Raw genomic sequence first — 24,819 nt, 5'->3', positions numbered from 1 at the left:
AGGATAAGGCCGGCAGGAATATGAAGCAGATGAAAAAAAAACAAAAAAAACCCACAGAATTAAAATTCAGAGCCGCTGTGACGGAACCAGCGGACTGGATCTGCGGCGAGGCTACGTCAGGATGAGAAGCCCGGTTGCCATGGAGACAGCGGCGGTTAGGCAAGGCCTGACTCGTGCGGCGTCCAAGCGGGTTGGAGGAGGTTGATGTAAAAACACTCGCTTGTCAAGGTGGACTTTTTCCTGGGTGGAAAACTGGAGCAACTTCATTAAAAATCGGCAACTATGATCAATTGATTGAATATTGCATCACATATGCAAATGGATTTTGGGAGGTCCACTCCTACACTATATTGCCAAAAGTATTTGGCCACCCATCCAAATGATGAGAATCAGGTGTCCTAATCACTTGGCCCGGCCACAGGTGTATACAATCAAGCACTTTAGGCATGGAGACTGTTTTTACAAACATTTGTAAAAGAATGGGCCGCTCTCAGGAGCTCAGTGATTTCCAGTCATAGGATGCCACCTGTGCAACAAATCCAGTCGTGAAATGTCCTCGCTCCTAAATATGAAAATGGAAGAGTTTGGGAACAACAGCAACTCAGCCACCAAGTGGTAGGTCCACGTAAACTGACAGAGAGGGGTCAGCGGATGCTGAAGCGCATTGTGCAGAAAGTCTTTGCACTGTCAGTTGCTACAGAGCTCCAAACTTCATGTGACCTTCCAATTAGCCCACGTACAGTACGCAGAGAGCTTCGCGGAATGGGTTTCCATGGCCGAGCTGCTGCATCTAAGCCATACGCAGTGGTGTAAAGCACGACTCTAGAGCAGTGGAGTGATGAATCACACTTTTCCATCTGGCAATCTGATGGACCAGTCTGGGTCTGGAGGTTGCCAGGAGAACGGTACATTTCGGACTGCATTGTGCCGAGTGGGAAATTTGCTGGAGGAGGAATTATGGTGTGGGGTTGTTTTTCAGGAGTTGGGCTTGGCCCTTTAGTTCCAGTGAAAGGAACTTTGAATGCTCCCGGATACCAAAACATTTTGGACAATTCCACGCTCCCAACCTTGTGGGAACAGTTTGCACCAGTGCGCAAAGCAAGGTCCACAAAGACATGGATGACAGAGTCTGGTGTGGATGAACTTGACTGGCCTGCACAGAGTCCTGACCTCAACCCGATAGAACACATTTGGGATGAATTAGAACGGAGTGTGAGAGCCAGGCCTTCTCCACCAACATCAGTGTGTGACCTCACCAATGAGGTTTTGGAAAAGTGGTGGAAAATTCCTATAAACACACTCCGCAACCTTGTGGACAGCCTTCCCAGAAGAGTTGAAGCTGTAATAGCTGCAAAAGGTGGACCCACATAAAATTGAACCCTATGGGTTAGGCGTGGGATGGCACTTCAAGTTCATATGCGAGTCAAGGCAAGTGGCCAAATACTTTTGGCAATATAGTGTAACTGCATCATGTCATTCGGCCCCTGTGGGGGGGAAGCGTTGGGGCCGAGAGCAGGCGTTATTTCCCTGCCAGGAGGTCGTCCATGCTTGAAGTTGATGCTCTAGCGGGGCAATGGCCAGTAAATCAGGTCAGCACCCGCAAACGCGACGGCTAAAAACAACCACGTCGCGGGCCGTGGGCGGGCGAGGAAGATCAAGTCACTCTGAGCAGAAGTCGGCGCGCGGGCGGGAGACCGTGTTCAGAAATAGTGAGAGGAGGAGGAGGAAGAAATAACACAAACGATGGTGAAAAAAAAAACCCAAGATGCTGTTGGGGCATGATGGTCCACCTCGTTAGGACACCCCACTGTGCCGCCCTCATCTTGTCCTCTGTGTGAACATGACAGCAGATAATATGGAGGTGAAACATCTTCAGGCTGCTATTATACCAATGGTGGGCCGTGCGTTTCCCACCTAGGCCTTCAGTGATGTCCCACTTCAATGATTACCTCTCAAAATACCATCATTGATGTCACCACATGACCATTGCTAGGGAAATACTATAAAGAAACACATTTCCTAGTGGTTAGAGTGTCCGCCCTGAGATCGGTAGGTTGTGAGTTCAAACCCCAGCTGAGTCATAACAAAGACTATAAAAATGGGAGCCATTACCTCCCTGCTTGGCACTCAGCATCAAGGGTTGGAATTGGGGGTTAAATCACCAAAAATGATTCCCGGGCGCGGCACAGCTGCTGCCCACTGCTCCCCTCACCTCCGAGGGGGTGAACAAGGGGATGGGTCAAATTTCACCACACCTAGTGTGTGTGTGACAATCATTGGTACTTTAACTTTAACTTAAAGGCCTACTGAAACCCTGATAGTTTATATATCAATGATGAAATCTTAACATTGCAACACATGCCAATACGGCCGGGTTAACTTATAAAGTGACATTTAAAACTTCCCGGGAAATATCCGGCTGAAACGTCGCGGTATGATGACGTATGCGCGTGACGAAGTCAGAGTAACGGAAGTTATGTTACCCGTAGAATCCTATACAAAAAGCTCTGTTTTCATTTCATAATTCCACAGTATTCTGGACATCTTTTGCAATTTGTTTAATGAACAATGAAGGCTGCAAAGAAGACAGTTGTAGGTGGGATCGGTGTATTAGCAGCGGACTACAGCAACACAACCAGGAGGACTTTGTTGGAGCGCTAGCCGCGCTAGCCGCGCTAGCCGCCGACCTCACCTTGACTTCCTACGTCTCCGGGCCGCCAAACGCATCGGGTGAAGTCCTTCGTCCTTCTGCCGATCGCTGGAACGCAGGTGAGCACGGGTGTTGATGAGTAGATGAGGGCTGGCTGGCGTAGGTGGAGAGCTAATGTTTTTAGCATAGCTCTGTGAGGTCCCGTTGCTAAGTTGCTAAGTTAGTTTCAATGGCGTCGTTAGCACAGCATTGTTAACCTTCGCCAGCCTGGAAAGCATTAACCGTGTATTTACATATCCACGGTTTAATAGTATTGTTGATTTTCTATCTATCCTTCCAGTCAGAGGTTTATTTTTTTGTTTCTATATGCAGTTAAAGCACGATGCTATCACGTTAGCTCGTAGCTAAAGCATTTCGCCGATGTATTGTCGTGGAGATAAAAGGCACTGAATGTCCATTTCGCGTTCTCGACTCTCATTTTCAAGAGGATATAGTATCCGAGGTGGTTTAAAATACAAATCCGTGATCCACAATAAAAAAAGGAGAGTGTGGAATCCAATGAGCCAGCTTGTACCTAAGTTACGGTCAGAGCGAAAAAAGATACGTCCATCACTGTCTCTCAAGTCCTTCACTGTAACGTTCCTCATCTACGAATCTTTCATCCTCGCTCAAATTAATGGGGTAATCATTACTTTCTCGGTCCGAATCTCTCTCGCTCCATTGTAAACAATGGGGAATTGTGAGGAATACTAGCTCCTGTGACGTCACGCTACTTCCGGTACAGGCAAGGCTTTTTTTTATCAGCGAGCAAAAGTTGCGAACTTTATCGTCGATTTTCTCTACTAAATCCTTTCAGCAAAAATATGGCAATACCGCAAAATGATCAAGTATGACACATAGAATGGATCTGCTATTCCCGTTTAAATTAGAAAAAAATCATTTCAGTAGGCCTTTAAGAAAAAGGATCCTTAAATGTGCAGCAATACACCTCATCTTTCCCACCCACATCAATTCTTTTTATATTTTTTATACAATAAACTATGCCAAAAAAACTCATAACAGACATACCTTTTTTTGGGAAAAAAACAAAAACGGGGCGTCACACACAGTCCACGGCAAACAGAATCTCTCTCCACTAAAGAATAAAGAAAACAATACACACTCATATTAATGCTACAGCGGCACACAAGATGTCCACACAGACACACAGCAGAGCCCCTGACCCGTGCACAAACTCATGAGACGGGAGACCCCGCAACAACTGCCGCTAGCAGTAAGCTAATCAAGCTAATCCACACATCCTTTAGCATACAAAAGTTCGTTTTTTTTCAACAATTCAACAACCATTCGGGAATTCAACACACATGCACACCAACAAGTCACAAGACAGTGTGCATTCCCACAAAACACTTTTAAAAGCGACAACCAAAAAGTTTATTAAAAAAACAAAGGGAGAGAGACATAAAAGTGATTTACCAGTTCCGAGCGTCAGTGCTCACTGAAGCTGGTCACAAAGGTGCGACGCCAAATCACCCCCCCGGGAAACAAAAAGGTATGTAACGGAAAATAATAGAGTGGTACCTATTTACAATGAGAAACACTTTTGGGGAAGTTCACAACAAAAAATGATGTGAATAATTGACCAAAATTAAAATAAAATAAAATAAAATTTAGCTCGGCTACATATACGCTCTCTCTATTGGTCATACGCTAAGCCAGTGGTTCTCAACCTTTTTTAAGTGATGTACCCCCTGTGAAATTTTTTTTAATTCAAGTACCCCCTAATCAGAGCAAAGCATTTTTGGTTGAAAAAAAGAGATAAAGAAGCATTGGCGTTGTTAGGCCTATTTTAAGGGGGCTCAAGCCCCCCTAAAATGTTCTAAAGCCCCCCTAAATAATTTGGTGTTTAAAAATACATGCCGACATATTCATTATAAAGTGGCCCGAATATGAGTTTGAATAAATAATCATATAACCTGTCATTATTCACTCAGTTTCCCCTCACTTCATAGCGTAAGGTAGAGAGCCCCTTTAGTGTGTCGGTATCCAATCCATTCCACTTGTTCATATAGAAAATGCCCACATCACTCAAAATCCAGTCCGCATTTTCTCTGCGACCTTGCTTGCGGTCGTTGGACTTGTTCATATAGAAAATGCCCACATCACTCAAAATCCAGTTCGCATTTTCTCTGCGACCTTGCTTGCGGTCCCGCAGGTGTACGAAGCACATTAGCACACAGCACTGCAGAACAAGAACCTTGTGTCTGCAATTGTAAATAATTTAGTTTTTAAGTTTTGTGTTTCTTGTACAATCTATATAAAGTAATATACATTAGCCTATTGTTAAAATAATGAAAAAAACATCATTAAATATATTTGTTTTATTGTATTGTTACATTAATAGCTGTTGTATTATTATAGGATGGCTTGTTAAACATTTCATAGGATTTTCAGAGGGTGGAAAAACCAAGACATTTAATATAAAATGTAAAATGAATAAATACATAAAAAGAAAAAGGAAAAAAATGGTTAAAAGCCGTCGTCCCGGGGAGCATTTAATTTCGTCCCGTGCATTTTTTTTACCGTCCCCGGGACGATGGGACTACGCTAATCACAAGCCCTGGAAGTTACATTTTATTGTTTGCATTATTTGTTTCAGCATTGCACTTTGAAGATGGTCCCTCAGCTCTTTGACAGCTTTGGCTCTTTTTCAGATAAGCAGACGGACTCTAAGTCTTTCTTATTTACAGTATATATAAACCTTTCTCATTTCTATTCAGACTTCCAAATATATTTAATTTCCTTAACGGCTTGCCATAATATATATAAATATATATATATATATATATATATATATATATATATATATATATATATATATATATATATATATATATATATATATATATATATATATATATATATATATATATATATATATATATATATATATAAAAGCCAAATTATCCCGATCCAGATATTATATTATATTAATATTTATATTATAATAATATTTCCAGGGCTTGAATTTACAACCATTTTAGTCACATATGTGCCCAAAATGCAATCTGTGCAACTTCAAAATATTTGGGAACAAACAATTATTGTATTGTGAGCTAAAGTGGTGTCATTAGCCTCTATGTTGTGAATGAATAACATAGAGGCTAATGCCATGACTTTCATTGTGTTTCAGTGTATCTTGAAGGATCATGCAAGTAATTGTTTCTTGTTGATGCTGTAAACAAAATGTCACTGTGCAAACCCATGTTTGTTGTTGTACTGAACACAGATTGAAAATAAACCCACTGAAATAATAATAATAACAATGATTAATTTCTAAGTCTTTGTTAGCCGTTTGTGAAGTTTTGTGCTCGTGCGCTACGTTCGCTCGCATCCTGTGCATCTCCTGGGGGCTAAGCCCCCCCTGTCCTTAAAAGCTAGTGACGCCCCTGAAAAGAAGTAAAATACAGCACTATGTATTCAGTTTCTGATTTATTAAAGGCCTACTGAAATTTTTTTTTTTAAATTTAAACGGGGATAGCAGATCTATTCTATGTGTCATACTTGATCATTTCGCGATATTGCCATATTTTTGCTGAAAGGATTAAGTATAGAACAACGACGATAAAGATCGCAACTTTTGGTATCTGATAAAAAAAAGGCTTGCCACTACCGGAAGTAGCGTGACGTAGTCGGGTGAACATATCCGCAAAGTTCCCTATTGTTTACAATGATGGCCGCCAGAAGTGAGAGAGATTCGGACCGAGAAAGCGACGATTTCCCCATTAATTTGAGCGAGGATGAAAGATTTGTGGATGAGGAAAGTGCAAGTGAAGGACTAGTGGGGAGTGAAAGCTATTCAGATAGGGAAGATGCTGTGAGAGCCGGGGGTGACCTGATATTCAGCTGGGAATGACTACAACAGTAAATAAACACAAGACATATATATATTCTATTAGCCACAACACAACCAGGCTTATATTTAATATGCCACAAATTAATCCCGCATAACAAACACCTAGGTGTTTGTTATGCTAGCTCCTAGCTCCTAGCTACTAGCTCGAGCTAGTTATAGCAAGCGATCAAATGTTTGGAAGCGTACTCACGGTATCGCGTCTGTGTATCCAAATCAAAGTCCTCTGTTGTCCGAGTTCTTCGATCTTGACTGCATCTTTCGGGAATGTAAACAAAGAAACACCGACTGTGTTGTGTTGCTGAATTCTCTCGCAAAATACTCCGCTTCGCACCGACAACTTTCTTCTTTGCTTGCTCAGCTTCTTTCTCCATAATGCAATGAACAAATTGCAACAGATTCACCAACACAGATGTCCAGAATACTGTGGAATAATGACATGAAAACAGAGCTATTTGGTATTGGCTTCAATGGAGAAGCCATACCTCTGTTAAACTGGCTACGTCACGCGCATACGTCATCCTCCAAAGGAATTTTCAACCGGAAGTTTAGCGGGAAATTTAAAATTGCACTTTATAAGTTAACCCGGCCGTATTGGCATGTGTTGCAATGTTAAGATTTCATCATTGATGTATAAACTATCAGACTGCGTGGTCAGTAGTAGTGGGTTTCAGTAGGCCTTTAAATTGTATAACAGTGCAAAAATATTGCTCATTTGTTGTGGTCTTTCTTGAACTATTTGGAAAAAAAGATATAAAAATAACTAAAAACTTGTTGAAAAATAAACAAGTGATTCAATTATAAATAAAGATTTCTACACATAGAAGTAATCATCAACTTAAAGTGCCCTCTTTGGGGATTGTAATAGAGATCCATCTGGATTCATGAACTTAATTCTAAAAATTTCTTCACAAAAAAATAAATCTCTAACATCAATATTTATGGAACATGTCCACAAAAAATCTAGCTGTCAACACTGAATATTGCATTGTTGCATTTCTTTTCACAGTTCTTTTTGACAAGACATTTAAAAAAAATCTCACGTACCCCTTGGCATACCTTCGCGTACCCCCATTTGAGAACCACTGCGCTAAGCGCCTCCCGTACATTGGGGGGGCGCTTATTCGTTTTACCGTGGATAATGATAATAAATGATAACTGAATTATTTTTTCCGGTTGACCTATGACGTCACACTAGGATTTGCGGATCCTTGCAACTTGTTTTTAAGTGATGTCCGCTGTAATATTGCCACAGATTACAACTATTATGTCTAATGTCTATGTTTATGTTAAATAGCAGACAGCATCAATAAATTATCTTGGATTGCGCTACGAACATGACGCTGGTACCAAGGAATGTATCTGGACGGATGCAGGTCGGATGCAATGAAAGACCGGCGGAAGAGTTTTTTCGAGGGAATTTTCGGACAAAAATCATGGAAACAAAACTTTGAAATGTCTTAAAGTTCATCCAAAAGACTCAGTGGATTGATGGAAGGAGTTTTAAATCCGAAGGAATAGACCGTTCGTGCCCCGACTGAGGAAGTTGTGCTGAAAGTTCATCAGTTTTGAGTGCACAAATGCAGCGTAAAGAGCTTTGTGTACTCTTTGTTCGCCTTTAATATACCTGCTTCATTCTATTTCATCTCATTCCTATTTAGTTCGGGAGTCCGAATGAAGCCGACATTCTACATTTCCTTAGCTACCTTCTTCAATAAATCTCTTGCATCTGTTTTTCTACCATCGATGCACTTCAAAATGTTCTGTTCTTTTAATTTGTGAAGCAAATAAACGTATAAGGTAAGACATACACTACCGTTCAAAAGTTTGGGGTCACCCAAACAATTTTGTGGAATAGCCTTCATTTCTAAGAACAACAATAGACTGTCAAGTTTCAGATGAAAGTTCTCTTTTTCTGGCCATTTTGAGCGTTTAATTGACCCCACAAATGTGATGCTCCAGAAACTCAATCTGCTCAAAGGAAGGTCAGTTTTGTAGCTTCTGTAACGAGCTAAACTATTTTCAGATGTGTGAACATGATTGCACAAGGCTTTTCTAATCATCAATTAGCCTTCTGAGCCAATGAGCAAACACATTGTACCATTAGAACACTGGAGTGATAGTTTCTGGAAATGGGCCTCTATACACCTATGTAGATATTGCACCAAAAACCAGACATTTGCAGCTAGAATAGTCATTTACCACATTACCAATGTATAGAGTGTATTTCTTTAAAGATAAGACTAATTTAGAGTTATCTTCATTGAAAAGTACAGTGCTTTTCCTTCAAAAATAAGGACATTTCAATGTGACCCCAAACTTTTGAACGGTAGTGTATTATCTAGCGTTTTGTTTCGCAATATTATGCAAAGGCAACTTTTCTTACCTTCTGGTACCTGCTGATCTGTATTTGGGATCTGCTTAAGTCCTGAATAATTGTGCGCATCCGCCTTTGTGGTCCGTAGTCGATAAGCTTTTTCTTTTTCTCTACCTTCTTGTTATGGGACATTCATCCTGCGCTGTTGCCATTTCTAATATAAAGTAGTGTAAAGTTCTTACTTATGTCTGTCAGTAAACTCGCCATGAAAGCGCTAAAACATACCGGTGTAGTGAGTTTACATTATTCACCCAAGGAACTTTAGTTATTAGAGAGTTCCGGTCGGACGGTTTTCACGAGACAAATTTCGGGCGTTGTTATTGCACTAGTTAGCCACGGATGAGGAGATGCTGCTCCTTTTTATTACAATTGTTTTCATTGAATGGCATCTGCTTCCGGGTTGTATCCCACGCGTTGAGGCTGGCGCATGCGCAATACGAAGGGTTCTCTTCTGCCTGCTTTTTACCAATTAAATAATAAATAGTAAATTAAATAATTAAATTAAATTAAATTAAATAATAAATATTAAATAAATAAAATTAAATAGTAATTAAATAGTAAATAAATTAAATAGTAGTAAATAAATTAAATTAAATTAAATTAAATAAATAAATTAAATTAAATAATAAATAGTAAATAAATAGTTAGACCGACTTTTCAAAAACCGAACACAGTCGGATTATGGTGTTTCCATTGGTTGCAGGAGGCTTATTTAGAGCCTAACTGTTTGAGAAAACGGACTAATTTAGTGCATGTACTGACTGTCACACTTCCAATAAAAATAAACCAATCGTTCACGTTAATGAGCCAGTCAATGGATTTGGTTAGTTTGTGAATATCACAACCCTTCCGTCTTTTGATCAAATTTGATACTCTAACATTTAACAAAAGTAGAACAAATGAAAATACAACTAAACTAAGACTAAACAGAAGACAATTAATTTACAGTTCTAATCATAATTTGCATTTTTTAACTCACTTTTTACGTCTCTCACCACGTTGCTCCTCTTTCATACAGCGTCCATTGTAGGGTTGTACGGTATACCGGTATTAGTATAGTACCGCGATACTCTGAAAAGTAGCAGTCCGTTTCTTACAAGTATCATCCCTGCAGGACAAGGAATAACTAAACATGTTTCACTACACACCGTAGCTCACCGGCGTCAAAATGTAAACAAACACTGAGGGTGGATCTACACCTAACATCCACTGTAATGATACCAAGTACAGTAGCATATCAAGTCGATACTTCTATGATTACGTCGATATTTTTTGGCATCACAACATCTTTAGTTTATAAACTCAGGAAATATGTCCCTGAACACATGAGGACTTTGAATACGACCAATGTATGATCCTGTAACGACTTGGTATTGGATTGATACCCAAATTTGTGGTATCATCCAAAACTAATGTAAAGTATCAAACAGAAGAATAAAGTATTATTACATTTTAACAGAAGTGTAGATAGAACATGTTAAAAGAGAACGTGGGCAGATATTAACAGTAAATGAACATGTAGATTAATAATTAATTTTCTACCACTTGTCCTTAACCTCTTAAGGCCCAAGCTGTTTGTTTACATGCTTTTTTTTATTTCTCTTTGCTATTTGGGCTTATTGGACCCTAATTAGAATAAAAACTAAAAATCATCTTTTGATATGATGTACTTAGTCCATAAGTACACAAACGTGTACTTCATGCAAATTTTTATTTTTACACTTTTTTTTCCAAATTCCATTGTATTTTTATACTCTTCTGACACCACCAGATGGCAGTATAAGTGTCCACATAAGCGGCCATAAGACCCCAATTCAGTAGTGTACACAATTTTGGAAATAAGAGGTAAAAGTTGCTGTCCACGCATCTTAATGATGTTGACTAAATAATAGAATGATACATGACACAATATGTTACTGCATATGTCAGCAGCTAAATTAGGAGTCTTTGTTTGTTTACTTACTACTAAAAAGACAAGTTGTCTTGTATGTTCACTATTTTGTTTAAGGACAAACTTGCAAAAAGAAACATATGTTTAATGTACCCTAAGATTTTTTGTTAAAATAAAGACAATATGGGTAAATGGGTTATACTTGTATAGCGCTTTTCTACCTTCAAGGTACTCAAAGCGCTTTGACACTATTTCCACATTCACCCATTCACACACACATTCACACACTGATGGCGGGAGCTGCCATGCAAGGCCCTAACCACGACCCATCAGGAGCAAGGGTGAAGTGTCTTGCTCAAGGACACAACAGACGTGACGAAGTTGGTAGAAGGTGGGGATCGAACCAGGAACCCTCAGGTTGATGGCACGGCCACTCTCCCAACTGCGCCACGCCGTCCCCAATAATGAAATTTTTTGTGGTCCCCTTTATTTAGAAAAGTACCGAAACGTTTCAAAAATAATTTTGGTATTGTCAGGTTCAAACACTGATGACATCTATTAAACAAGACAAGAAGCAAGGAATTAAACAGAGACAGAATTAAATTTGGCTCAATTGAGAGGGACGGCGTGGCGAAGTTGGTAGAGTGGCTGTGCCAGCAATCGGAGTGTTGCTGGTTACTGGGGTTCAATTCCCACCTTCTACCTTCCTAGTCACGTCCGTTGTGTCCTTGGGCAAGACACTTCACCCTTTGCCTCTGATGGCTGCTGGTTAGCGCCTTGCATGGCAGCTCCCGCCATCAGTGTGTGAATGTGTGTGTGAATGGGTGAATGTGGAAATACTGTCAAAGCGCTTTGAGTACCTTGAAGGTAGAAAAGCGCTATACAAGTATAACCCATTTATCATTGGGTCTGGACTGTACTCTTTGTACAGTTCCACCACGCTCTGACGAAAGATTGTACGCCTCTTCTTTTATTTGGACTTTCCCTGATTACATGGCTACAGCTGTTTCTAAGGGAGGGGGGTCGTAAACAGCCCTCGCCCTTATCACAAAACGGCTCAAAGAAAAGGTTGTAAAACAGTTCAAAGAAGAAGTTCTTGGAGATTTCTCCGCTTTGTAGATCTCGGGTCAAGACAAAATCTTTCTGTGGATTACAATACATCAAAGGAACAGAACACCTTCATGTTGCTTCCCATCCTACACAGTGGAGTTTTACAAGCCTTCTTTTTGGTAGGAGCAAAGACAGCTTTTGTCTTTTCACCTGGAACTCATGGCAACACAAAGTTTTGTGATAACTTAGATACAATTATTCTGACAGGTATTGGTACCAAAATGTTGGTATCGGGTAACACTAGTCCATTGTAATCAATCATGCAAATGAGGCAATGATGTCATCTATCAACAACTAGCAACTTTTATAACCCTAACCCTAACCCAATAACTACTTTCCTTACTGAGGAGTTGGCAACACAGGAAGATGAAGAGCGATCTGAAGAGATTGAGGACAGTTGTAGAAGAGATACAAATTGAGAACACAGACGCAGAGGATGAGACAGAAGAGCCAGCGGAGAAAACAGTGGAGAGGTTTTTCACTTCTAATTTCTGGTTAATTAACACGGAGCTGTCGGAGGTGAGAATATCAGTCTTAAGTATAAATCGTTGTTAGAAAAGGTTAACATTTTTAAGTCCCAGTCTTGTTATTTTCTGAAACTTGGCAGCCTTGTGTACACACACGGCTCAGTGGCCTTAAAGCTACACACACACACACAAACACACACACACACACACACACGGCTCATTAGCATTGAGGCTACACGCACACAAACAGCTGAAATGATGTCAGCAGTATTCAGCAGATAAAGAACATGTTTACTTTTGTTTACTGAGATAAAAGAAAAAGGCTGAGGCGGAACACTGCGATAATGTTCCGCTGTGGAGAAGCTCCTCCAGAGGCTTTCAACAAATGTCACAACGCCCGAGAAAAGCGACTTGAGAACGAATCCATCACCTCCCTCCTCCAAGGACTGTCCTCTTGACCGACTTCCCCTCGCGTCCCCCCGTTCTTGGCGAGCAGCTCTAAGCACCTTTTAGCACCTCGCTGCTGTGCTAGCATGTCTCTTGTTTGCCAGCCTGACTGCTGCCGGACAGCTCTTCAATCACTGACATCACGGCAGTAAAACGGCTGATCAAACAAAACGAAAGTCGTCGTCTCCGACACACTAGCAGCGGAAGCTACTCTCCAATCAGCTAAAGTTCCAGTGGTTCTTAACCTGGGTTCGATTGAACCCTAGGGGTTGGGTGAGTCGGGCTCAGGGGTTCGGTGGAGGTCAAGACACACCCGACTCATCGTGTAAATAAAAACTTCTCCCTATTATTATATTACGGATACGGCAACAGCTGACTGATTTGCAGGTGTGTAATTTGTTGTGAGTTTATGCAGTGTGTTGGTTTTGTTGTTTGAACAAGGTGATGTTCATGCGCGGTTCATTTTGTGCACCAGTAATAAAACATGGTAACACTTTAGTATGGGGAACATATTCACCATTAATTAGTTGCTTATTAACATGCAAATTAGTAACATATTGGCTCTTATCTAGTCATTATTAAGTACTTATTAATGCCTTATTCGGCATGGCCTTATTATAACCCTAACCCTCTAACCCTGGCCCTAACCCGAACCCTAACCCTAACCCTAACCCTAACCCGAACCCTACCCTAACCCTAACCAAATAACTCTAAATTAAGTCTTTGTTACTTAGAATATGTTCCCCATACTAAAGTGTTACCAAAAACATATAATAACTTTGTCTTGAATTGGAAAAAAAAGAAGGGTTCGGTGAATGCGCATCTGAAACTGGTGGGGTTCGGTACCTCCAACAAGGTTAAGAACAACAGACTCAATAACTCCGTTTTGGTGAATTTGTGAAACTAAAACAAATACAAAAAGAATGCCATTGTAAGTTAATAATACCAACGCAGACACTTGTAAACATGTTAGCATATTCGCTAAAGCATCAGAGAATAGATTTCAAAATCCTCCTGCTCACATATAAATCACTACATGGTCTAGGGCCCAAGTATATCACTGATATGCTCCCACTATATACGCCCTCTAGATCACTAAGATCTTCTGAGACCAATCTGTTAGCGGTTCCAAGAGTAAACTCAAATCAAGGGAGATCATCATTCAGTCACTATGCAACACATAGCTGGAATAAACTTCCTGAAGATGTCAGACTCTCCCCAACTCTCACTACTTTTAAAACTAGACTGAAGACTTTTATGTTCACCTTAGCTTTCAGCTAAATCTTTTAATCTTTTAACTTTTAACGTCTGCACTGTTTTTATTTTTTTTATTTTTATTTTTATTGTCTGCATTTTAATTTTGCTTTTATTTTCTTTCATTTCACTTTGTTGTCTGTGAAGCACTTTGAGTCTGCCTTGTGTATGAAAAGCGCTATACAAATAAAGTTGCCTTGCCTTGCCTTGCCTAAAGCTAATGACGCTAGCTTGATTACTGTACGATAGCACGTACAAATATGAATGAAAACACTCCACAAGACAACACACATGGGACGGATTAGTAAGTATAAGGAATTTTAGTTATATCGTAAAACTTGCAAATGTTCTTTGGAGTGATGAATGAAGAATCCATACAAGTAGGAATGCTACAAACGGTTAGACTTCCGGTTCAAGGCATGGCACGGGAAGTACATGTTCAACCCGCAGCACCTGGAGGGAGTAAAGTAATCCAAAAGATGGCGCCATAGCACAAACAATAACACACCTTACCAGTGTTTTCTGAAAACTATTTGTTGAGTACAAAACGTTATGGGCGTTCCATAACTTACACACCCCCATACCATCACAGATGCTGGCTTTTCAACTTTTCCCCTATGGTTCTTTTCCTATTTGGTCCGGAGGACACGACGTCCACAGTTTCCAAAAACAATTTGAAATGTGGACTCGTCAGATCACAGAACACTTTTGCACGTTGCATCAGTCCATCTTCGATGAGCTCGGACCCAGCGAAGCTAGCAGCGTTTCTGGGTGTTGTTGATAAATGGCTTTCGCTTTGCATAGTAGAGTTTTAACTTGCACTTACAGATGTAGCGACAAACTGTAGTTACTGACAGTAGTTTTCTGAAGTGTTCCTGAGCCCATGTGGTGATATCCTTTACACACTGATGTCGCTTTTTGATGCAGTACCGCCTCAGGGATCGAAAGTCACGGGCATTCGATGATGGTTTTCGGCCTTGTCGCTTACGTGCAGTGATTTCTCCAGATTCTTTGAACCTTTTGATGATATTACGGACCGTAGATGGTGAAATCCTTAAATTCCTTGCAATAGCTGGTTGAGAAATGTTGTTCTTAAACTGTTATTTACCATTTACACAACGTGCCAACTTCACTGGTTTTGGGGTTTGTACATTGTCTCAGTGTGAGACAAATAGATGCATACTGTGTGTATATATATATATATATATATATATATATATATATATATATATATATATATATATATATATATATATATATATATATATATATATATATATATATATATATATATATATATATATGTTGTGTATCCCCTATCTTTGTTCTGGTTGGCTGCTTGCACTCGATGTTGTGTGTGCGTACATGTAGCACATTAGCATTAGCATTAGATGTGTTGTAGACAACATGACTGTTAAGAGATGAGCCAGGCGGAGGAAGACACACTTCTAAAAATAGTCAGGGACGTGTCTCTCCGGGGGCGCGTGCTTGCATGTTGTGTGTGTGTGTGTGTGTGTGTGTGTGTGTGTGTGTGTGTGTGTGTGTGTGTGTGTGTGTGTGTGTGTGTGTGTGTGTGTGTGTGTGTGTGTGTGTGTGTCTTTTTACCCGTGACATTCAATGGCAACAGAAAAAAATACATGAATACACAGCATGAAATGTTGATCTCTAGTCACAGCCTGGGGATACACACACAAACACATACACACATACACACAAACACACCCACACACACACACACACTAATAGTGACACAGTTCAGTTTTGGAACCTGAGGGCCGACAGGCAATGTAGCGTCTTTATGTCAGTCATTTAGCATTAATGATCGCACAGTAACAGCAGTGAATTAAAAAAACACATCTATTAAAAAGCACATCTATTTAAAAGTATTTTAAAACAGGTGTAGTAAAACAGGTATATTTTAAGACAAGTGTGTTAAAAAACAGGTATATTTTAAAACAAGTGAAGTAAAACAGGTATATTCTAAAACAGGTGTGTTAAAACAAGTATATTCTAAAACAAGTGTAGTAAAAACAGGTATATTTATAACAAGTGTAGTAAAAACGGGTATATTTTAAAACAGGTGTAGTAAAAAGAGGTATATTTTAAAACAGGTGTAGTAAAAACAGGTATATTTTAAAACAAGTGTAGTAAAAACAGGTGTGTTAAAAAACAGGTATATTTTAAAATAGGTGTAGTAAAACATGTATATTCTAAAACAGGTGTGTTAAAAACAAGTATATTTTAAAACAAGTGTAGTAAAACAGGTATATTCTAAAACAGGTGTGTTAAGAACAGGTATATTCTAAAACAGGTGTAGTAAAAACAAGTGTGTTAAAAACAGGTATATTTTAAAACAGGTGTAGTAAAATAGGTGTTTTAAAATAGGGTATTTTAAAACGGGTGTAGTAAAACAGGTATATTTTAAGACAAGTGTAGTAAAACAGGTATATTCTAAAACAGGTGTGTTAAAAACAAGTATTTTTAAAACAAGTGTAGTAAAAACAGGTGTGTTAAAAAAAGGTATATTCTAAAACGGGTGTAGTAAAAACAGGTATATTTTAAAGCAGGTGTAGTAAAAACAGGTGTGTTAAAAACAGGTATTTTAAAACGGGTGTATTAAAATAGATATATTTTAAGACAAGTGTGTTAAAAACAGATATATTTTAAAACAAGTGTAGTAAAAACAGGTGTAGTAAAAACAGATATATTTTAAAACAGGTGTAGTAAATACAGATATATTTTAAAACAGGTGTAGTAAAATAGGTGTGTAAAAACAGGTATTTTAAAACAGGTGTATTAAAATAAATATATTTTAAGACAAGTGTGTTAAAAACAGGTATATTTTAAAACAGGTGTATTAAAACAGGTATATTTTAAAACAAGTGTAGTAAAACAGGTATAGTCTAAAACAGGTGTAGTAAAAACAGGTATATTTTAAAACAGGTGTAGTAAAATAGGTGTTAAAAACAGGTATTTTAAAACGGGTGTATTAAAACAGATATATTTTAAGACAAATGTGTTAAAAACAGGTATATTTTAAGACAAGTGTGTTAAAAAACAGGTATGGGGCGGCATGGCGTTGTGGGTAGAGCGCCCGTGTCAGAAACCTGAGGGTTGCGGGTTCGCTCCCCGCCTCTTACCATGCCGTTGTGTCCTTGGGCAGGACACTTCACCCTTGCCCCCGGTGCCGCTCACACCGGTGAATGAATGTTGAATGAATGATAGGTGGTGGTCGGAGGGGCCGTAGGCGCTGATTGGCAGCCACGCTTCCGTCAGTCTACCCCAGGGCAGCGGTGGCTACGAAAGTAGCTTACCACCACCAGGTGTGAATGAATGATGGGTTTTTAACATGTAAAGCGACTTTGGGTACTTAGAAAAGCGCTATATAAATCCCAGGTATTATTATTATTATTATTATTATATTTTAAATAAACATTGATTGATTGATTGAAAACAAGTGTCGTAAAAACAGGTATATTTTAAAACAGGTGTGTTAAAAAAGAGGTATATTTTAAAACATGTGTCGTAAAAACAGGTATATTTTAAAACAGGTGTAGTAAAACAGGTATATTCTAAAACAGGTGTATTAAAACAGGTATATTTTAAAACATGTGTAGTAAAACAGGTATATTCTAAAACAGGTGTGTTAAAAACAAGTAAAACAAGTGTCGTAAAAACAGGTGTGTTAACAACAGGTACATCGTAAAACGGGTGTATATTAAAAGGTGTGCACGGCGGGGCTGCAGCTGAACCTCTTCCTTCACACTTATTGGGGACAAGAGGAAATCCAGTCGCTCATAAAGATGCTGGCAGTCGGCCCAAAAACACAAAACGTCTGCTCGGCGTTAATTTAAAGCTCGGCTGCTCCACGCCTTCAATGGCTGCAGGGTCGCCGAGAGGCCGACTGTTAATTTCATCCGGCGAGGGCGTGCCAGGGCGTGATGTTAACAGCCGGGTCAACGTCCTGACAATTGATGTCGTTTATAGTCGCTAACATCTGTGTGTCGGGCTGCAGCAACCACACACTTCAAAAACTATTTTATGAAAAAAAATGACTGAAATGAGGATTTTCTCTACCTAAAAAGTGACATAATTAATGGTCTCTAACCACTTCACTGTCCAGTGTCGTTTAAGTTCAAGTTAAGATACCAATGATTGTCACACACACACTAGGTGTGGCGAAATTATTCTCTGCATTGGACCCATCACCCTTGATCACCCCGTGGGAGGTGAGGGGAGGAGTGAGCAGCAGCGGTGGCCACGCCCGGGAATCATTTTTGGTGATTTAACCCCCAATTCCAACCCTGGAAGCTGAGTGCCAAGCAGGAAGGTAATGGCTCCCATTTTTATAGTCTTTGGTATGACTCGTCCGGGGTTTGAACTCACAACCTACCGATCTCAGGGCGGACACTCTAACCCAGGGGTGGGCAATTAATTTTTACCGGGGGCCGCATGAGCAACCTGAGCAGTGCTGGAGGGCCACACCGACAATATTTCAGTTAAATTTTGCTCAAATTATTTTTGATATACCGTAAGATAAATAATAATAATAATAATTTCATTTAACCTAACTTAACTTTATACAAAAGCAGATTGCTTTTGATGGTTTTATTTTTTAACACTGTCTTACACAATACTTCCTGATGTATAATACAATGCAAAAATGTCCATTTCTGTCACTTTATCCTGCCTCCACTTTAAAAGTCCAACATTTTTCCCCGTCAGATTTGGACAACCATCTGTTGTCGCACCTGCCAGCTTGTCCCATTTCAGTCCTAACATGTCCAAACACGCATTTACCTATGTGAACAAGTCGTTACATGTGGTTGTCTCTTTAATTGACTGCATGGCTGCCAGCTACTCCGTGATTTGAAAGTCTGCAGTTATTCCATGTAAGATGAGCAGCTGGGCGGTGTCACGTACATCGCAGCTCTCATCCAAAGCCAGCGAAAAACAGTCAAAGTCGGCCGTTCTGTTCTTCAGCTGAAGCTCCAGGTTTCCAGCGATGGTCTCAACCCGCCTTGTTACAGTGCGTCGGGAGAGTGACACGTTCTCAAATGCGCCCCTCTTCTTCGGGGCATATCAGCGCAACAGAGTCCAATAAGCACTCCTTAATAAACTCTCCATCAGAAAACGCCTTACTTTTTCTGGCGATTTTGTGAGAAATGACGAAACTTGTCCTGACAGCTGCATCTCTGGGGGTGTGAAATATGGCAAAAAGTCGCTCTTCATCAGACAGATTCCGGTATTTTTCCTCGTGCTTCGTCGTGTAGTGGCGATTCAAATTATATTCTTTAAACACAGCAAGCTGTGTACCACAATTTAAGCACACGGCTTTACCTTTAATTTCTGTAAAGAAATACTTGGCAGTCCATGTCTTGTTGAAAACACGCCATTCGTCATCAACTTTTCACTTTTTAAGCATCTCGGGGATAACCGGGCATCACTTGTCGCTGTGCACCTTCACTCACAGGTTACACACGGACATACGCCCATAAATAACACTTTTCAAAATAAAAGCAGCACAGTCGTATTGCACGCACGACATAGATGTTTTTTCAACTTTATTTTGTAATTTGTGATTGCCGCTGTTCACGTTCACTCATAATCGCGCACGAGCACACGTCCACACGGAAGAAATACAAATAACGCTTTTCAAAACAAAAGCAGCACCGTTGTATTGCACACTCGACATAGATACTTTTTAAATTTATTTTGTAATGTATGATTGGCCTCACGCGGGGCGGACAGGGACGCACAAAGGGCCGGATGTGGCCCGCGGGCCGCAGAATGCCCAGGTCTGCTCTAACCACGAGGCCGCTGAGTAGTCACAAAACATGTGGACCAGATAACCAAGTCCCATTTTCTTTCTTCCACTGCCTTTGCTTTTTTTTTTTTTCTTCCTTTGTCTTCCTCAGCTGCAGGAGTCAGCATGTTTCCACCGCCTCTGTGCTCGGCGTATCCCGGGAACGTCCTATTCCCAGACGCCTCTCTCTGGGGCACGCTGTCATACGCCGCGTCCACCGCCGCACGTTCCGTGACGGATGTGTGCTGCTTCCACAAAGCACCACGTGTGTGCTGAGTCACGCAAGAAACTGTTGGATTCTGCCTGGCGTGGAAAAAGTTACGTCGAAGCGCGATGCTAAAATGAGCTTTAACAGTGCTTCCGGAAGGTATTCACAGAGCTTCACTTTTTTCCACATTTTGTTACGTTACAGCAGACCTGGGCATTCTGCGGCCCGCGGGCCACATCCGGCCCTTTGTACGTCCCTGTCCGGCCCGCGTGAGGCCAATCATAAATTACAAAATACATTTTAAAAAGTATCTATTTCGAGTGTGCAATACAACGGTGCTGCTTTTGTTTTGAAAAGCGTTATTTGTAATACTTCCGTGTGGACGTATGCTCGTGCGTGCAGCGGCAATCACAAATTACAAAATAAATTTTAAACATCTATGTCGTGCGTTCAATACAACCATACTTGCCAACCTTGAGACCTCCAATATCGGGAGGTGGGGGGGGGGGGGGGGGGGGGGGGTGGGCTTGGTCTGGGGTGGGGGGGTCGGGGTGGTTGGGGGCGGGGTCGTGGTTGGGGGCGTGGTTATTTACAGCTAGAATTCACCAACTCGAGTATTTCATATATATATATATATATATGTATATATATATATATATATATATATATATATATATATATGTCTTAATTAGATTATCCAAAAAATAGTGCTCGATACCGTGGTAGAGCGTAATATGTATGTGTGGGAAAAAATCACAAGACTATTTCATCTCTACAGGCCTGTTTCATGAGGGGTTTCCTCAATCCTCAGGAGACTTTTCCTGAGGATTGAGGAATCCCCTCATGAAACAGGCCTGTAGAGATGAAATAGTCTTGTGATTTTTTTCCCACACATACATATATATATATATATATATATATATATATATATATATATATATATATATATATATATATATATATATGTATGTATGTATGTATGTATGTATGTATGTATGTATGTATGTATGTATGTATGTATGTATGTATGTATGTATGTATATATATATATATGTATGTGTGGGAAAAAATCACACATACATATATACATATATATATATATATATATATATATATATATGTATGTGTGGGAAAAATCACAAGACTATTTCATCTCTACAGGCCTGTTTCATGAGGGGTTTTCCTCAATCCTCAGGAGATTTTGGTCTACAGTGCGTCTCCTGAGGATTGAGGAAAACCCCTCATGAAACAGGCCTGTAGAGATGAAATAGTCTTGTGATTTTTCCCACACATACATATTACGCTCTACCAAGGTATCGAGCACTATTTTTTTGGATAATCTAATTAAGACATATATATATATATATATATATATATATATATATATATATATATATATATATATATATATATATATATATATATATATATATATATATATATGTATGAAATACTTGACTTTCAGTGAATTCTAGCTATAAATATATATATTTTATTTTATTTACATAAAAGAAATACTTGAATTTCAGTGTTCGGTGGCTATCCATTAGATGGCAGTATTGTCCTGTTTAACTTCTCCGTTCATGACTGAGTATATCATTTCGGCCACCGTGTTCAATGGAAAAGTCTGTTCTACATATTTACAGGCACCTTCCCCTTCGAACTGTCCTGGACGAACTGAAATTCTTGTTTCCATTCGTTTTGGAACTTGCAAGCGTATTTATATTGTGGGAAAGCGGACGTGAGAACAGGCTGTCCCCACTCAGTCTCAGGTCCGTATTGAGCTGGAGGGGGCGTGGCCTCCAACTCCGGCTGAATACCGGGAGTTTGTCGGGAGAAAATCTCTGCCGGGAGGTTGTCGGGAGAGGCGCTGAATACCGGGATTCTCCCGCTAAAAACGGGAGGGTTGGCAAGTATGAATACAACTGTGCTGCTTTTGTTTTGAAAAGTGTTATTTATGTGCGTATGTCCTGTGAGTGAAGGCGCAAAGCGACAAGTGATGCACGGTTATCCCGAGACGCTAAAAAAAGAAAAAGTTGATGACGAATGCCGTGTTTTCAACAAGACATGGACTGCCAAGTAAAGGTAAAGCCGTGTGCTTAATTTGTGGTACACATGTTGCTGTGTTTAAAGAATATAGTGTAACCACCTGCTGAAGTTGATGTTGTCTTCTTGAGTTGCGTAAATGAGGAGTGAGGATAGACGTGCGTGTGGAAGGAACGAGATACGTTGAGCTGTGTTAGTATAGGTTGCTCAATATAAGTTTAAAAAGAGCGTCAAACTTGGTGTGCACTTCTTCTGGACGCTACAATTGGTGTCAGAAGTAAAACTTTGCGCATACTGCCGCTGTTTGTGTGGTCAGCCGGCTACGTCATCGGGAGGTACGTGCCACGTGAGGAGCACGCCGCAGAGAGAGAGAGAGGGGGGGGGGGGGGGGGGGGGGAAGGACAGAGGCAGCGTCTACAGGTGCAGCGCACGCTGCTTGCCATGGGGGAATTCCGCCCTCAATGAAGACTCCCAAGTTTGATGGCAAGGCGAACTGGGAGGCATTTCATCCCACTTCTGACATCAATTGTAGCGTCCAGAAGAAGTGCACACCAAGTCTGACGCTCTTTTTAAACTTTTATTGCGCAACCTATACTAACACAGCTCAACTTATCTCGTTCTTTCCACACGCACGTCTATCCTCACTCCTCATTTCCGCAACAGCAACGCTTCCTCCTTCTTCGCCAATCACCTTACAGGCGTGCTACGTTCACAACAAAGAGGATGCAGGATAAAGTGACAGAAATTGAAATTTTTGCATTGTATTACACATCAGGAAGTGTTGTGTAAGAAAGTGTTTAAAAAAAACCCCATCAAAAGCCATCTGCTTTTGTATAAAGATAAGTTAGGTTAAATGAAAATATTATTATTATCTATCTTACGGTATATCAAAAATAATTTAAGCAAAATTTAATTGAAATATTGTCAGTGTGGCCCTCCAGCAGTGCTCGGGTTGCTCATGCGGCCCCCGGTAAAAATTAATTGCCCACCCCTGCGTTACAGCCTATAAAAAGAAATGAATTATTTTTTGTCCTCAAAATTGCACACACATTACCCGTAATGACAGTGAGAGAATGTGTTTTTTAGTTGTTTTTATAATACAGTGGAACCTAAATTTACTGTCAGCGATCCTGTTCTGTCTCCCTGTAATGTTTGATCCTGTTCTGTCTCCCTGGAATGTTTGTCTGCTCTTGAATGGGATTGTGCTGAAAAATCTTAATTTTCTCCCCGGGGATAAATAAAGTATTTCTGATTCTGAACCTATTAGTGCTTGAGCATGGTTCATAAACCAAAAAGTTTGTATAGTGAAGCAGTTTCCCATAAGGATCAATGTAAACATGAATAATTGGTTCAAGCCTCGTCAAAAGTCCCTATTTTAATATTTTTTTAAAAAGAACTGCACACTTTGAAGACACTATCAAGTATATACACACACACATACACATATATATATATATATATATATACATACCAGTGACGTGCGGTGAGGTTCATGGCTGGTGAGGCACTGACTTCATCACAGTCAGATTTACAAACATATGAACCCTAAAGAGTATCTTATTCACCATTTGATTGGCAGCAGTTAACGGGTTATGTTTAAAAGCTCATACCAGCATTCTTCCCTGCTTGGCACTCAGCATCAAGGGTTGGAATTGGGGGTTAAATCACCAAAAATGATTCCCGGGCGCGGCGCCGCTGCTGCCCACTGCTCCCCTCACCTCCCAGGGGGTGAGCAAGGGTGATGGGTCAAATGCAGAGGACAAATTTCACCACACCTAGTGTGTGTGTGACAATCATTGCTACTTTAACTTAACTTTAACTTTACACATACAAACTGTAGCACACAAAAAAGCACATTTAATTAAAAAAAAACGTTATTATGGTCTTACCTTTACTTATAAATGAAGTCCATGCGCCGCTGTTGTGCTGGATTAATGCACCCCTGCCGTAGAATGCACCCCCTGACGGGAGTGTTATATCAACTAAAGCCAACACTTAAACTTTCCACGTGCAAGATTGAATCTATTTAAAAAAGTTTTTTAATAAGAAGCCAAAAAGTGCAAAAACAATAATGTTTGTGTTGGAGGAGTTGTGAATGAATGAAATATGAAATCCGTGCTGCAGTCTGCAGGTGTACCTAATGTTGTGGCCCTGCAGTCATTCACAACTCCTCCAACACGAACATTATTGTTTTTGCACTTTTTGGCTTCTTATTAAAGAACTTTTTTAAATAGATTCAATCTTGCACGTGGAAAGTTTAAGTGTGGGCTTTAGTTGATATAACACTCCCGTCAGGGGGTGCATTCTACGGCGGGGGTGCATTATCTATCACCAGGAGGCGGGATTACTGCGAGCCTCAGCCAGTGTGTCTTCGCAGCCGTTTTATGATCGCTCAGCACAAGAAATACGTTACACACATTCAGTTGTTGACAAAATACACTGTACATTATATACCTCAGCTAACTAAACTATGGAAATGTATAGTATAATTCATATAGCAATACGGTCTCACTGCACAGCAAGCCAGCAGTTAGCCGAGTCATTGCGCAATCCATGGTGAGGCTCAACTGGCTGGTGACTCACCGCAAGTCTCTTCTCAGTATTTGAACGGCAAATGTGAAAATTCAGCGATTTTGAATAAAAATAATCT

The 24,819-nt window shown here is 40.1% G+C and overlaps 1 protein-coding gene across 5 annotated transcripts in view; it reads left to right on the top strand.

The window, feature by feature from the left end:
• The window catches only part of slc8a3 (solute carrier family 8 member 3), a 162,384-nt gene that overhangs the window by 61,704 nt on the left and 75,861 nt on the right, over positions 1-24,819 (top strand). The gene's annotated exons all lie outside the window — the stretch shown is intronic.

The sequence above is a fragment of the Entelurus aequoreus genome, linkage group LG03 (assembly GCF_033978785.1).
Source record: "Entelurus aequoreus isolate RoL-2023_Sb linkage group LG03, RoL_Eaeq_v1.1, whole genome shotgun sequence".
Lineage (NCBI taxonomy): Eukaryota > Metazoa > Chordata > Actinopteri > Syngnathiformes > Syngnathidae > Entelurus > Entelurus aequoreus.
The sequence above is the reverse complement of the archived record's forward strand: the minus strand, read 5'-3'. Positions and strand labels throughout refer to the sequence as shown.